At 44.8% G+C, this 13,368-nt stretch overlaps 1 protein-coding gene across 8 annotated transcripts in view; it reads right to left on the reverse strand.

The window, feature by feature from the left end:
• LOC110079230 (uncharacterized) overlaps nucleotides 1–13,368 on the reverse strand; it is a 92,368-nt gene that overhangs the window by 25,697 nt on the left and 53,303 nt on the right. For 3 of the 8 annotated variants that reach the window (XM_072984764.2, XM_078378903.1, XM_072984765.2), the window contains exons 1-2: nucleotides 1,601–1,665; nucleotides 82–169 (exon numbers count right to left, since the gene is read on the reverse strand). The gene's annotated coding sequence lies outside the window, so the exon portion shown is untranslated. Of the gene's footprint in view, nucleotides 1–81; nucleotides 175–1,600; nucleotides 1,679–13,368 lie in introns of those variants that run through there. The other 5 variants (XM_072984760.2, XM_072984767.2, XM_078378902.1 and 2 more) reach the window with 3 other exon arrangements.

A 13,368-nucleotide genomic window follows, 5' to 3' on the forward strand; every position in this document is an offset into this window, starting at 1 on the left:
ATCCTGCTAATCATAGGGTTATTGTTTAATAAATAAACAAGCAGTGTCACATCTGATCTCAAAGAATGAAAGAGATCTCACCTGCTATTCAAGTTTTAGGGGGGCTTTGCAGTTTGATTCTTGTCTTTTCGTCCAGAGAAAAGCAGGAGAGCATCAGCTGAGTCTCGCCCTACCCTTGGGAGAAAAGAAAAAAACAAATCATTCTGGAGGCTTCTTGGATGGACAAAGGCAAAAGCTTTCCCTAAGCATAGAAGCTTTTGTCTTTTTGACAATCTGGAGAATTCAATTCTTTTAAAAGAAATCTCCAGATTATGAATGTTGGGAGGGGGGGATGGTGTGCTTCTACACCCACAATTCCAAAAGCCAGGAAATAGCCCAAAACTGCCGCACAATCCCTTGCCTGCCTTGCCAGCAGGAAAAAGGAGGCCAAGCCTGACAGAGCAAAGGGTGGCGGAAGGCTGGCCACACCAAAGGCAGACGTCCAGAGGGTCTACAGCAGGGGTTCCCCAATCTCGGGCCTCCAGCTGTTCTTTGACTTCTGCTCCCAGAAATCCTGGCCAGCAGAGTTGGTGGGGAAGGCTTCTGGGAGTTGTAGTCCAAGAAAGTCTGGACGCCCGAGGTTGCAGACCCCTGGTCTGCAGGAGACCCCCTTCTGCTCTTTACCCTTCACAGCCCTGGCCATGGCTTTGTGTCTGGGGGAGGAGTGGTCACTTGACGAAAAAGGGAGTCAGCTTCTGGGATAGTCTGTCCTGTGGTGTCACTCTGTGAACGGCAGTGGTGAATGAATGAATGAATTGTAAACTAATTAACACTCTAATCTGAATTTCCTGCCTCTAAGAAGGTCTCTTCCTGGAAACCAGGAGGAGATTCAGACAATTTCCTGATAATATTTTCTTTAACTCAAAATCATCTTCAGCAAACCTCACACGAGACTTCACCCGCCACACCTTTCCCAGTATAGGAAATGGGCAGCCCCTCTTCCCCAGGGGCTCTCCTGCCCCCATTGCTCTGGGTGAGAAGAGCGCTGGGGTGGTGGGTTTGTGGGTCAGGATTCAGGTCAGGGTCTGGTTTTTCAGCCGGGAACTTTCCTCCCTTCCAGGGGCATCATCAGCCACCTTGGCTGCTAGATGGGTGGTACAGAAATAAAATATCATCAACAACAACCACTTCCCTCCCTCCCAGCCAACCCCCTCTCTTCTCCCACCCAAAGCCCCATTTCTCTGGGCCCCCTCCTATCCCCCCTACACCCAACCCTTTGCAGCCCCCTCCTCTTCCTCCTCGCCACCCAAAAGCCCCCCCCTTTCCCACGTGGGGCTTTCCGGGGGGGGGGGTTTAAGCTCAGACTTCGGCTGGAGAAGGTCCTGGGGGGGGGGAGAAACAACCACAACAGGGGAGGGAGAGGCGCGCCTGAGGGGACTCACCGAGAAAAACCCACAAAGACACACACACACACAAAGAAGCCCCGCGGAAGATTCCGCCCCCCCCCAGGAGGAGACGAGGAATGGAAAGGCTCCTCCTGAGGAGTTTGGGGGGCCGGGAGGATATTTTTTATACCCTTTGGGGGGAGTCTCTTTGTAGGGAGCCCCCCCTCATCACCCACCTCTGCCTGCATCCTCGCGAGGAAAAGGAGGGAGTGGCACAGCCCCCACTTCCGGTTCCGGGAGAGAGAGAGAGAGAGAGAGAGAGAGAGAGAGAGAGAGATTGCCGGAAGCAGGACCTCCTCTTCCACTTTCGTAGTTCTACGGTCTCCCCTGTCTCTTTGAACATCTCCCGTCCTGATTCATCAATAAAGCCAAGACAGAGAGAGTGGGTGGTGGTTGCGGGGTTTTGGGGGGGTGTCATTCGGGAGAGAAGCGGGGAGAGGATTGGGGGCGCGCGGGGGGGGGAGCTGTGCGTTTTCTTCCACACAGACGCACACACAGCCTTTCCCGCCTTCCAGGCCAGGAGCGACGCCTGCCAAGGGGCAATGATCCGCGTCCCCCCCCCCCCCCGGCGGTTCTCTGAAAGGAGGCGGGGGGGGTGCGGGGAAACAAGGGCGGCCTCGCTCCCCGGCTCTCCGGGAGACCTCTCCGGACCCAGAAGGGCCCTCCCGGTGGAAAGCGGTTCCCGGGCAGCCGCCAGAGGAAGGAGAGAGAGAGAGAGGAAATGGAGACTAACCTCACTCACGTTCCTCAGTGAAACTCACGCCACAACATTCCCTGACCTTTAAAGACAACCACAATTCACTCCGCAATTCGCGACAAAAACTAAAAAATAAATAAACGGATCCTTCGAAGAGCAACGTGTCATGTCACATCAATTACAAAACAAATGATTTGTATGGCATTTTTATCCACAAAAGCTTGTACGTTGTATGGCTTTTTTTAAAAAAATTGATGGTCTCTAAAGGTTTTGTCTGTTGCCTAATCTTGCTGCTCAAATCCCATATCTGAACCTTGAAGAAAAGACAGAAGAATTTAGGAAGACCCCTTGTGGGGTCCTTTCTATCCATTTGATCCATCCCCTGCATACTTTTATATATCTGAATCATGTCAGGCACCTTTTCTCTAAAGAGCCTCAAACGCTGTCCGCTTTCCTCATCAAGGAGGTGCCCCAGCCCAGTCCTCCTCTTGCTCGCTCTCTTCTGCCCCCTCTCCAGCTCCACTCGGTCTTTTTTGAGGTATGGCAACCAGACCTGTACACCCTACGCCTTGTCCTCCTGGGTCTTCCGTTTTGATGCTCTTTCTCCTCCGGCGCCTTTGTTGATCCGAAGCTCCCGCTCAAGACTTCCAATGACGGACATAGACTTCGTCTTCCCTTTATAGCTCGAAGTGGAGCTCCTCTCCCTGTTCCGGTTCTCTCAAGGTTTCTTACCACAGTGCTAACCATTGACATGTGTTGCGTGTGTACACCGTGTTACACTGAGGCACAAAGACAAACATTTGCAGATCCCCACAACTGAGGCACCTCTTCCCTTCCTCATCCCTTTGATCCTTTTGCTTTGATCTGTTTATCTATTTAGGTTAGGCATCCTTCAGTCTCGAGAGACTATGGTAACGTGCTCTGTATGGAGGACTTGGAACAGCATCTAGTGTGCCTGAGAAGGCCAATTCGAGAGTGACAATCCCTTCCACACTGAAGACAAATCCAATCTGTCCCCCGTCCAGCTCTCTTATTTTGCTGCTTTCGGGATGGCCTCTCAGCCTCGGCCTGCTGGACAAAGGTCTCTTCAAATTGGAAGAGGCCGTGATACATCGCCTGCCTCCAGGCTGAGTGCTCAGATGTCAGGGTTTCCCATCTGTTGAGGTCCATTTTCAGTTTGTTTGTCTATTATTTGTTTGTCTATTATTTATTTAGCTTTTATACCACCCACCTAGACAGATCTATTCTGCGCGGTTTACAGTCCCAAAAAAGGCAATACAATTAAAATCATCAATAAAAAGACTGAAACAAGCCAAAAACCAGAAGAAGAAAAATAAGTAGTTGCAGGAGGGATTTAATACCCTTTCCCTTTATTTTGTTACCTTAAAAGTAGCTGGGAAAGTCCACTGATCTGCCCTTTTCTTTTGTCCCACTTCCTCCAGATTAAGACTTTTCCTTCCTCCCTTTCCTTTCTTTCGGTTCCCTGTCATACTCCTGTGAGCTCTGATTCCTGGTCCCAAGATCCCTGGGTTCTGCCTCAGCTTTATTCTCAGCTGTGCTCTGTTATGAAACTGATATTTTTCCTATTATTTTCACTCTGTTTCCATATGTCTGATGAAGTGGACATGTCCACAAAGGCTCACATTAAAATATAATTGTTAGTGTATAAGGTGCCGTACATTTTTTCTTGTCTTGTTTTTTTTGGGGGGGGAGTTTGCCTGATAGTGCTTCTGCAGACGAACATGGCTGCCTCTTCTACAACTACAGCTACTAAAATATTTCTTAAAATTTTCCATATCATTTTCTATTTTATTTTTGCTTGTAGGTGGGCAATGGTTGTCGACTTCTTTGGTTCTCTCTCTCCAAGGCCATTAGCCTTTCCTTTGTTCAGTGATCACCGCACAACCCATTAGCTCAGGAATGCTAGTTTTTAAACTTACAGGTTTTTAAATATGTTTGAAATTGTTTCCCCCCCCTCCAAAATCTAAACATATGTTTAATTGTTTTGTGGGGTTTTTTTTTGTAAATGTGGTATCTATAGACTTTTTAAATTTCCTGTTTTATCTGTCACAAGCTGCCTCGGGTCCCTCTTTTGGGGAGAAAGGTGGCCTCTAAATAATATTCCTGAATAAATAAAATCATCCCCCTTTTAAGATTTCATGGCCAAGCAGGGGTGCGAACCCAGGTTCTCCAGAATATGAATCCGCCACTCGAGCCACTGTGCTACACTGAGTCCGTTTGGCTGAGCTGTCCCTCACAGAGACCGTTTTCGTGCTACAAAAATAAGCAACAGAAATTCCAATGAAGCCTTTCCTGGAAGACCAGCATGAACTTGCATTCCTCCTGCAACATTCAAAAGGGGTTTTTAAAACTCTAGCCTTTAAGGAACCCAAATGGGAGACTCTAGAATTAAAAATGGAGCCATCGGAGAAGAGAGAGATGGGAAGGGAGGGAGGGGGTGACTGGGCTGGGGGGGGGGAAAGGTCCTTGGAGGCAAAACTTTGGCTCCTGGGAGTCACCGTGGACTGGAAATGGCTTTTTCAAGAACAAAACGGAAACGGAAACATACCCCCCCCCAAAAAAACATAAACCCTATGAAATGGCCAGTCAGGATTTCTGGCTTTGATTTTGATTCAGGGTTTGGGGTTGGCAGCCTTGACAGACCTCCTCCCTCAAGATCTCAGATGTGAAAACTGCCCTTCCAGGACAAGAAATAGGGCTTTTCACAACCAACACAATTGTAGTTTTTGTTTGTTTGTTTTGTTTTAATGAGGGAGCTCTTGGGAAGCCTAGAAGACTGCATTAAAGGCGCTAACCCCCAGGGGAAGGGGGGGTTGCATAGGGCAAGGAGGCCCACACCCTGCCTGCCTCCGTTTCACCTGTGAAGAGCAAACCCCATTCCTCCACTGGCCCCCCTTCAGCCTTTCGTAGAATGTTTAAAACTCCAAAAATGCCCAAAGGACCCTCGCCCTGCCATGTAGGGAATGGACGTTGCCATGGGGAGCCCTCTTCTTCTTCTTCTTCCTCCTCCTCCTCCTCCTCCTCCTTGGTCCATTTTTTTCCTCCCCTGCTCTCTTTCTTTCAAAGCCCCCTTCCTCCTACTCCTCCTCTTTTCCCTCCCTTTGAAGCTCCCTTCCTCCTCCTTTTCCACCACCTCCTCCTTTCCTCCTCCATCTCTTCCTATCTTCTTCCTCCTCTTCCCGTCAAAGCCCCCTTCTTCTCCCTCCTCCTCTTCCTCCTCCTCCTCCTTCCCCTGATCCGTATCCCATACTTAGGACTTCCGGACTAAGCACTGGCGCTTCACCTGTGCCTTTTTCCTGAACCTGGAGCCATTTTTGAAAGCTGGAAGCAGATAATAGAGCACTGTGACGGCTGTGATGATGTCACCTGCCTGTCACTGCTATGGCTGGAGTTTATCTGCCTATGGCAGGACAGGAGGTGGGACTTCAGTGGGTGGAGTTAATGTATATAAGGGGGGAGTGAATGTGGTGAGAGCAGATTGGGGAGATTTGGGAGGTTGGGATGAGATAGAGTGTTAGGGCCTGTTTATTCATGTTATGAGGTACTGTGCTAGAGTAGGTCTGAATGAGAGTGATTGAGGGGGATACTTTATTACATTGATTGCCTTATTTAGTTCCTACAGTGATTTACTATTATTTATGTTTTCTCAATAAACAATCCTTTTAAATTTTTAAATCCATACCATTGTCTGATGAGTCAGATCAATAAGTGTGGTTGGTGGCAGCAAGTAAAGTGTGAATGAGAGAGTGTCGTGACCATTGTGACGTGAAAGGAGGACGTCACAAGCACTATTATTGTTCACTAAATGGAATAAGAAGAAGGAGGGTCTTTCTAAGGCCCCTAAAGCCTGCAAATGGTTCTCCCCCCCCCACATTTCCTTCCTGCTCTGTAGTGAAGAGACCAGGAGATCTCAAAAGTCACTTCTGTCCTGGGGGAGCCTTTAACAGTCAAGACTCGCTGCCTAATTGAGAGCAGTGGCCCTGACCCCAGCAATACTGGCCCAAAACTGCTTTTTGACTATTAACCACCACCACCCGCCACCTTGAACTGCTGGATAGCTCAGAGGTTTAGGCATCTGGCTGGGCGTTCAATTCCCCATGGGGCATCCTTGACAGGATCTGGACCGGATAAGCCATAGGGTCCCTTCCAGCTCTGCAATTCCAAGAGGATGATGATTCTTAGGAAAGAGGCCTTGGAACCTGAAAGGAGTGGGAGAATATGAAGCTTTCCACTCCTTTAAGCCAAATATTTCTGGTGCCAGGTCTGGTTCACGCCCCACCAGAGAGGGGGCACGTGCTGCATTAGAGAGAATGTCGGTGGGAGAGGGCCACAATGTCCTGGAGGTACGCTGGCAAGGATTCTCGCCAGCCCGACCTGCGTCCTGGGTTGCCCGCTGGTGGCAGCGAAAAGGGCGTATTTACCTTTGTGGAGCCCAGAGGTATAAAGGGCACAAAGGGGGATCGCCACAAGTGGTGGCAGCAAAAGTGGGATTCGAAAGATAATCCGGAGAGCCAAAAGATTTAAGTAAACCAAAGGAAAAAAATTGAATTTCCTGAGCTTAGGGAACCCAGTAGTCTGGTGCTGACAGGGCAGGAGTTGGAACCTTGGAAGTAGCTTGGTGAAAAGCTTAAAAAGGGACTCCTGAGTGCATACCAGAGAAAGACTACAGAAAGGGGAAGCTCTGAGGAAAATTCTACAGTTTAAAGTTTACCTCAAGATTGTGAAAGACCAGGGGGGCTAGCTTTGGGGTCCTGGGCTCTGAGAGGAGAGTGCTGAGAGGACAAGAAGCAGAAGCCAGGGTCAAACACAAATCTGAGGGGAACAGAGCAAGCAGAGGGGCTTGGAAAACTGAAAAATAAACAGTAATAAGTGAGTGGCTGGAAGCCAAAAGAAACAGTGTATCCCACAAGGAGCTCAGGCAGGGTGCCTGGAATAATAACAAAGTAGCAAAGTAAGCCGAGAACAGGTTGTCTAAAAGCTACTTAGTATTTCCCTAGCACACAGAGAGAAAAAATAGGTCCCTTTTAAAATAAGGCTTGTGTTTTAAATCTGAGAACACAGAGAAGCCATGCCTCCCAAGAGAGGGAAGAAGCTAATAATGGAGGTATCTGAAGGGGAAGGGTTACCTCACGAAGAGGAAAGTCCTCTTGAGGTAGCTGAGCAGGAGAATACTACCCAGGAGAAAGATGATGCTCAAGAGGTGACTGCTCAGGAGGAGAATGCCTCTAGGGGAGGAGAAACTACTTTAACCTCCCAAGAATTTCAAAAATGGAAATTGGAGAAAGAGTTTCGATTAAGAGAATTACAGCTCAAGAGTGAGGCTGAAGCCAGACAGTTAGCCATGGAGCAAGAAAAGATGAGGACAGAGGCAGAAGCCAGACAAATGGCCATGAGGGAAAAGGAACTGAAACACCAAATTAGAATGGCACAATTAGAATTAACATTACTAAATCAGAATAATAACAAGTTATCAGTTGAAGAAATTTCAAAAAGAGAAAAGTATGAGGCTCAGGCCAGACAAAGTGAGCAAGATCTTGAAAAATGGAATCTGCAAAAAGACATTAAATTAAAAGAAATCAGAGTTAAGACTGAAGAAAAGTTAAAAGAAATAAGATTTAGGGCTGAGGAAGAAATTTTACAGATCAGGGCTGAGTTTGAGGCTAAGCAAAAGGAGCTGGATTTGAGAATAAAAGAGAAGAAATTGCACCTAGAAAAGAAACAAATGAAATTATCTGCCCAAAATAAAAGTGCTAATAATGATTCAAATTCTGAGGTAAAATTTGAAAGGAAACCTTGGGATGACAGAAATAAAGAACCAAGAATGTACCTCAGAGACCAACCAACAGTTGGAAGCCATTTTAAGGGCAAGCCCTCAGATCAAGGACAGAATAAATTTAAAAACCGGGAAGGGAAAGGAGAAAAATCTCCTAGTTTTGAACAAAGAGCTGTAAGATGTCTCTCTTGTGGAGAACTAGGCCACTTCAAAACGCAATGTGTGAAAACCAGAGATTTTGGGCAACAAAAAGGGAATTTAGAAGTGCCTAAGAAAGTGTATTGCGTACAGCAGAAAGAGGCACCTACAGAGACAGCTGAAGCAGGCGCCATGGCAACCACAGTTAGTGGCAGAGAAGAAAGCTTAGAGCAACAAGAACAACTCCCAATAGCTCAAATTCTCCATTGTTACTTGGTTGGAGAAAATTTGGAACTTATGAAATATTCTGGGTGTCGCAAACACGGGTTCGAAAACACACGTGTAAGCTTGGACAGAGAGCAATCAGGAGTTTGCACATGCTAAAATGGGCTGAATGAGTCCAAATTCAGCTAGCCTTGATACAACACTCCTTCTCGCAGGTCTGCCCACATAAGAACACCCTTGTACTCTCAGATATTATTATGAAAAGGTCAAGTGGGCTTTGTAGTCCTCAGACTTAACTTGCACCACTGACAGGACTCTAAGTAAGCTAGGCCGAGGCAGCACTCTCAGATGACCCTATGACAAGTGTACTGTTCAGGAAACCAAATGAGTTTTATAATCTTTATTTTAATAAAGAAAAAGCATGTTACTAAGTATCAAAGCCAAATTAAACCAAAACAAATAAACTAGCATTGTGCTGTTTAGTTACAAAGATGTAGTGAGGCAAAGAAAACATGAAAAATATAAAAGAGTCCAAAAACCTTACAAAAACACAAAAAGCCATTAAAAAGAATAAAAACAGTTCCACTCCAGTAATTCATTAGTAAAAACAAAATAATCCAAGTAGGTTATAAAAAGGCTATAGTCCTCAGTGATCCTATAGAATAAAAATCCCTTAACAAAAGTAAAAATCCCTTATATGTCCCATAGTCCTTAGAAAAGAAAAATCCAGTAAATATACCATAGTCCTTACAAAATTACAAGAGCATAGTCCATATGGAGTATTCCAAGAAAAGAAGTCCATAAGGAATATTCCATAGAACAGTCCATAGAAAATAGTCCATGCACAGTTCTTAGGAAAAATCCCATAAGTCCAAAAGTAATCCAGCAAAGCATAGGAACCAGTCCATGTAGGTAGGCCACCAGTCTGTCTCGAAAGACATTAGGGTGAGTCCCAAATGGCTGAATAGTAGGTCACGAATCACTGAAAGTCCGGTCTTGGAAGACTATGTCCATAGTGAAAAAGTTCCTTTTTCAAGAGTAACTGGCAAGGGCTTAATGCACCTTCCCACGATGTCATCCAATCAGAGTTCGTTACTAAGCAAACAGTCCTGTCACATCACATGACTTCTTTCCCATACACAGCAGATGTTATTTGGGTTTACTGTGGTTTATCAAAGAGTCACAACAATTCCCATCTATCTAATCACACAGAGTCCTTTCTCATGCTTTCGGAATAACATTTTCTCTGCTCGCCTAGAAAACAACTTGTCAGCATAGCAAAGATACTTCATACAAAGAAACAAGATGGAACCTCTCTGGCTTATTTCCTAGTTACAAAACCCATATGCCTTAAAAGATTTTAACTCAAAAACCCATCTCATCACAAACCCCCGGAAGATTAACAAAATTCTCAAACAATTTAAGTTTTAATTTTGATAACTGAATAAGATGAGATGTCATAATTAAGCAGTAACAAAATAGAGAAAGATATTAACTGGAACATAAAGTAATACATTTCAAATATGATTCTAAAATAGCAAAACAATTGATACATGAGAAGTATTATAATCACAGTATTTACCATACATGAGAGAAATTTGCGTTAGACACTTCTACTAGTCTGAAAAACAGAAGAACAAACATGTTAGTATACTTAATCAAATACATCACTCTGCATATGCTCAGATAATACTCTAGTCATCAAACAGTAAAATAATGAAACCAGGGTTAACATCATAATAACTTGTCAAACCAATATACTGATATGAAGTAATAATAGTGAAAACACTCTATGTATGCTCAGGAACATAGTCATACAGAATACCATGAAAATTAAACATCAGAGCTTTATCAATTCTAGCCATTTTCTCCCCTTGCATCTGCACTAAACCTTCGAGATAAACAATGGGCAATCAAGGCCTCCTTTCTAAGTAGATGTTCAACATCAAAATCATATTTTTGCAATCTGAAATACCACTGCATTAATCTTGGGCTTCGATATCTCTGCTTCTCTAAGAATGTCAAAGCATTTTTGTCTGCTTGAATTGGATCAGGGCTGTAAATTACAAGGTTGTCTACATAGCCAATCACGTAATATAAATCACCAAACAATTCATCAACCAATTTCTGAAAAGTAACAAAGGTATTTTTCATTTCAGGTGCTAGTTTTCTGAGTTGGTAAATTCCCTGAGGGCAAGTAAATGATGTATAAGGGCGGTGTTCCTCTTTAATTAAAATCTGATAAAGCCCTCCTTTTATTCCAATCACAGAAATGTATTCAGCGTTTGCAACAATTTCTATCAACGTCTCAACATTGATTGTAGGGGTTGTCTCAGTCTCCGTGAACTCATTTAACTGGCTAAAATCTAATTCTACTTTGAGACCATCCTGTTTGCCTTGACACATTGAAATAGTATTGAACACAGCTGTTCTACATGGTTCAATCACTCCTTGTGAAATAAGACTTTCAACAGTTCCAGACACTAAATTGCCCTTAGTCCCTTCTAGGTCCATAGGAACAGAAACAGCAGTCAAACCATCATTGACTGTAATAAAATGTTTCACCACATTAGTTTCTCCCGGTGAATTCGAGAAGACATTTTGGTGATTAGCTAACACAGACTCCAATATCTGTCCTGGGCTAAATTGATCAATGCCTTCACCCCTGAATACCTGTATTGCTGAATTAGCTGTGCTATCAGGTTTGGTCACAAGAGGCTGCTGTTGCATCAAAGTTCCCTCGGGAGTACTCTGCATAGCCCCAGAAACAGTATCAGCATTCTCACCACTTCCTTGGAAAATAGGCTGTTGAAAATAAGTATGGTCCCAAACTTCTGCTTTTCTTTCTAAAGATCTTTCTGAGAAGTTTATCTGTGGTACTGGGCCAAAGTTTCCAGATATGATTTCAGTCTCTGGAGAAACATCAGTACTTTGTAATCTCAAAAAGTTAGCGCTTCCCCCTACATTGGTTGTGTTAGAAACAGTCTCACAATCTGACAGGTTCAAATGCAGCCTTGTATCTTTAAACAAGCTTACAGAATTAGCTCCACATTCACTTGTACTATTGAAACAATGTGAAAGTCCATGCTGCAAAACCGCTCCACTATCAACTACTATGGCACTTGGCGATGACTCTGAGAAAACCTTCACTCCTTCAGCCTTCTCAACAGACTGCTCCGGTACGCTAAGTAGGCCACCCCCCTGGTAACACTCGTTACTCCCTAACTGCCATGAAGTACACGGGGTCCCTGCCAAACTTCCAGTGTCTGATTTCGCTGTTCCCTCTGGGCTAAGAGAAGGGGGGTTGTTTGAGATCTGACATGCATCAAAATCTGCTGACACAAGTCCTAGCGAAGAATTAAGCTGAGTCTCTATTTCATCATCTCGGTATTTCAGTCCCCCATGAACTACTGTGGCTTCTAAGCTGATGTGAGGCCTCTCAGTCACAGCAATTGCTTTAATATTCTGGAAAATCCCTTGCTCTCCTTCTTTTGGCAAACCCATAGTCTCATCCCGAATTATTTCAGAACTTCTCACCTGTCCTGTGCTCTGGAAAAGAGCTGAGGTTGGTGCTGTGCTGAATTCCAATGCACTGAAATTCTCTGGAGCACTGCAGTTTTCCCTTGCGTCGTCCGATGCTAATTCCCCCAAGGAAACAGCTTCTCGGCGAACTTTCTCCTGCATTCCTTTCTCTGTGCGCGGCTCCAGGGCCTGTGAATCCTTTGTTTGGACGGGCGATAAATCGCTGTCTCCTCTGGAATGCTCATTAGAATTCCACTGGGCCTCGTTAACTCTTTCCACACAAGCATCTTGCATCTCAGGATCGCTCCCAATTGTTTGGAGCGTCTCATTGCAGTAATCCCCAAAGGAACCCTGCTGAGCTTGGAAAAACCTTTGCATCAAGCCAGGTTCTGTGCTTAAAAAACGTTTTAAAAGTATGTTTTCATGGTACAGATGTTCTATAATAGAATCTCTTTCCCTAATTTTCTGCTTGGCTTGCTCGAAAAATCCCGAAGCCACTTCCAAGATTCTGTCCACAGTTGCCGACTGTTTTTGCTCCCCCATCTTCTGCTGGCAATCTAGCCTAGGCTAGGTCAGCAATAAAACAAACAAAACTCCAAAAAAGAGAGAAAAAATTTAAAAATCTCCTCTGCACCTTCGACCAACTGCTGTCACTCTGTGATCCTAAGATCTGTGAGAGGACAGACAGCTGCCAAACCAAAATACTGAAAAATCCAAAAGGAAGAGAAAAGAAAACTGTGATCACTCTGTGAACCCTAAAGTTACAGAGATGATCAATGACTGAGCTGGGTGCAGATAGATATCCTAAGATCATAGGGCATGACTCTAGGCCAAGCCAGATGCAGCTAGGTACTCCTGCCAGATCCTAAAATCGTAGTGGAGTACGCTTAGGCCAAAACAAGCTGAACAAGGTAGCCAGAACAAAGTAGCCAGAGTCATTTATGCAATCCTAAGATTGTGAAATGACCTGCTCAACTTGGGTGCTATTACAGAATGCAAGCACTCTAAAAATAAAGGACATGCATCTTGGAATTTCTTCACTACAACGTTGTAACAACCTGCACATGCCTATTGATTAAATCCAATTGTTTCCTAACAGTTTGCTTGTCCCACTGGGAATCTCTTTCTTAAAAGAGCACCCCAGATTCTAACACACATTACCACAGCCTGAAGATTTAACACCTCTCACCACAGCCTAATTGCTGGCAAACAGTGTTTCCTAGGAAACTACTGTTCACACCTAGAGAAGCACTTAGCTCCTTGAAGCCTCAGTGTCCCACTGCAATCAAAACTTAGCTTGTGGATCAGAGTCACTCAAGCTGTTAGATAGAACAAAGATTGGTCATCCTGAGGTACTACAAAACCCAGCACGTGGTCCATCGCGCAGCTGCCACCATGCCGCAAACACGGGTTCGAAAACACACATGTAAGCTTGGACAGAGAGCAATCAGGAGTTTGCACATGCTAAAATGGGCTGAATGAGTCCAAATTCAGCTAGCCTTGATACAACACTCCTTCTCGCAGGTCTGCCCACATAAGAACACCCTTGTACTCTCAGATATTATTAT

Source organism: Pogona vitticeps, chromosome 7, assembly GCF_051106095.1.
Source record: "Pogona vitticeps strain Pit_001003342236 chromosome 7, PviZW2.1, whole genome shotgun sequence".
NCBI classification, from domain to species: domain Eukaryota; kingdom Metazoa; phylum Chordata; class Lepidosauria; order Squamata; family Agamidae; genus Pogona; species Pogona vitticeps.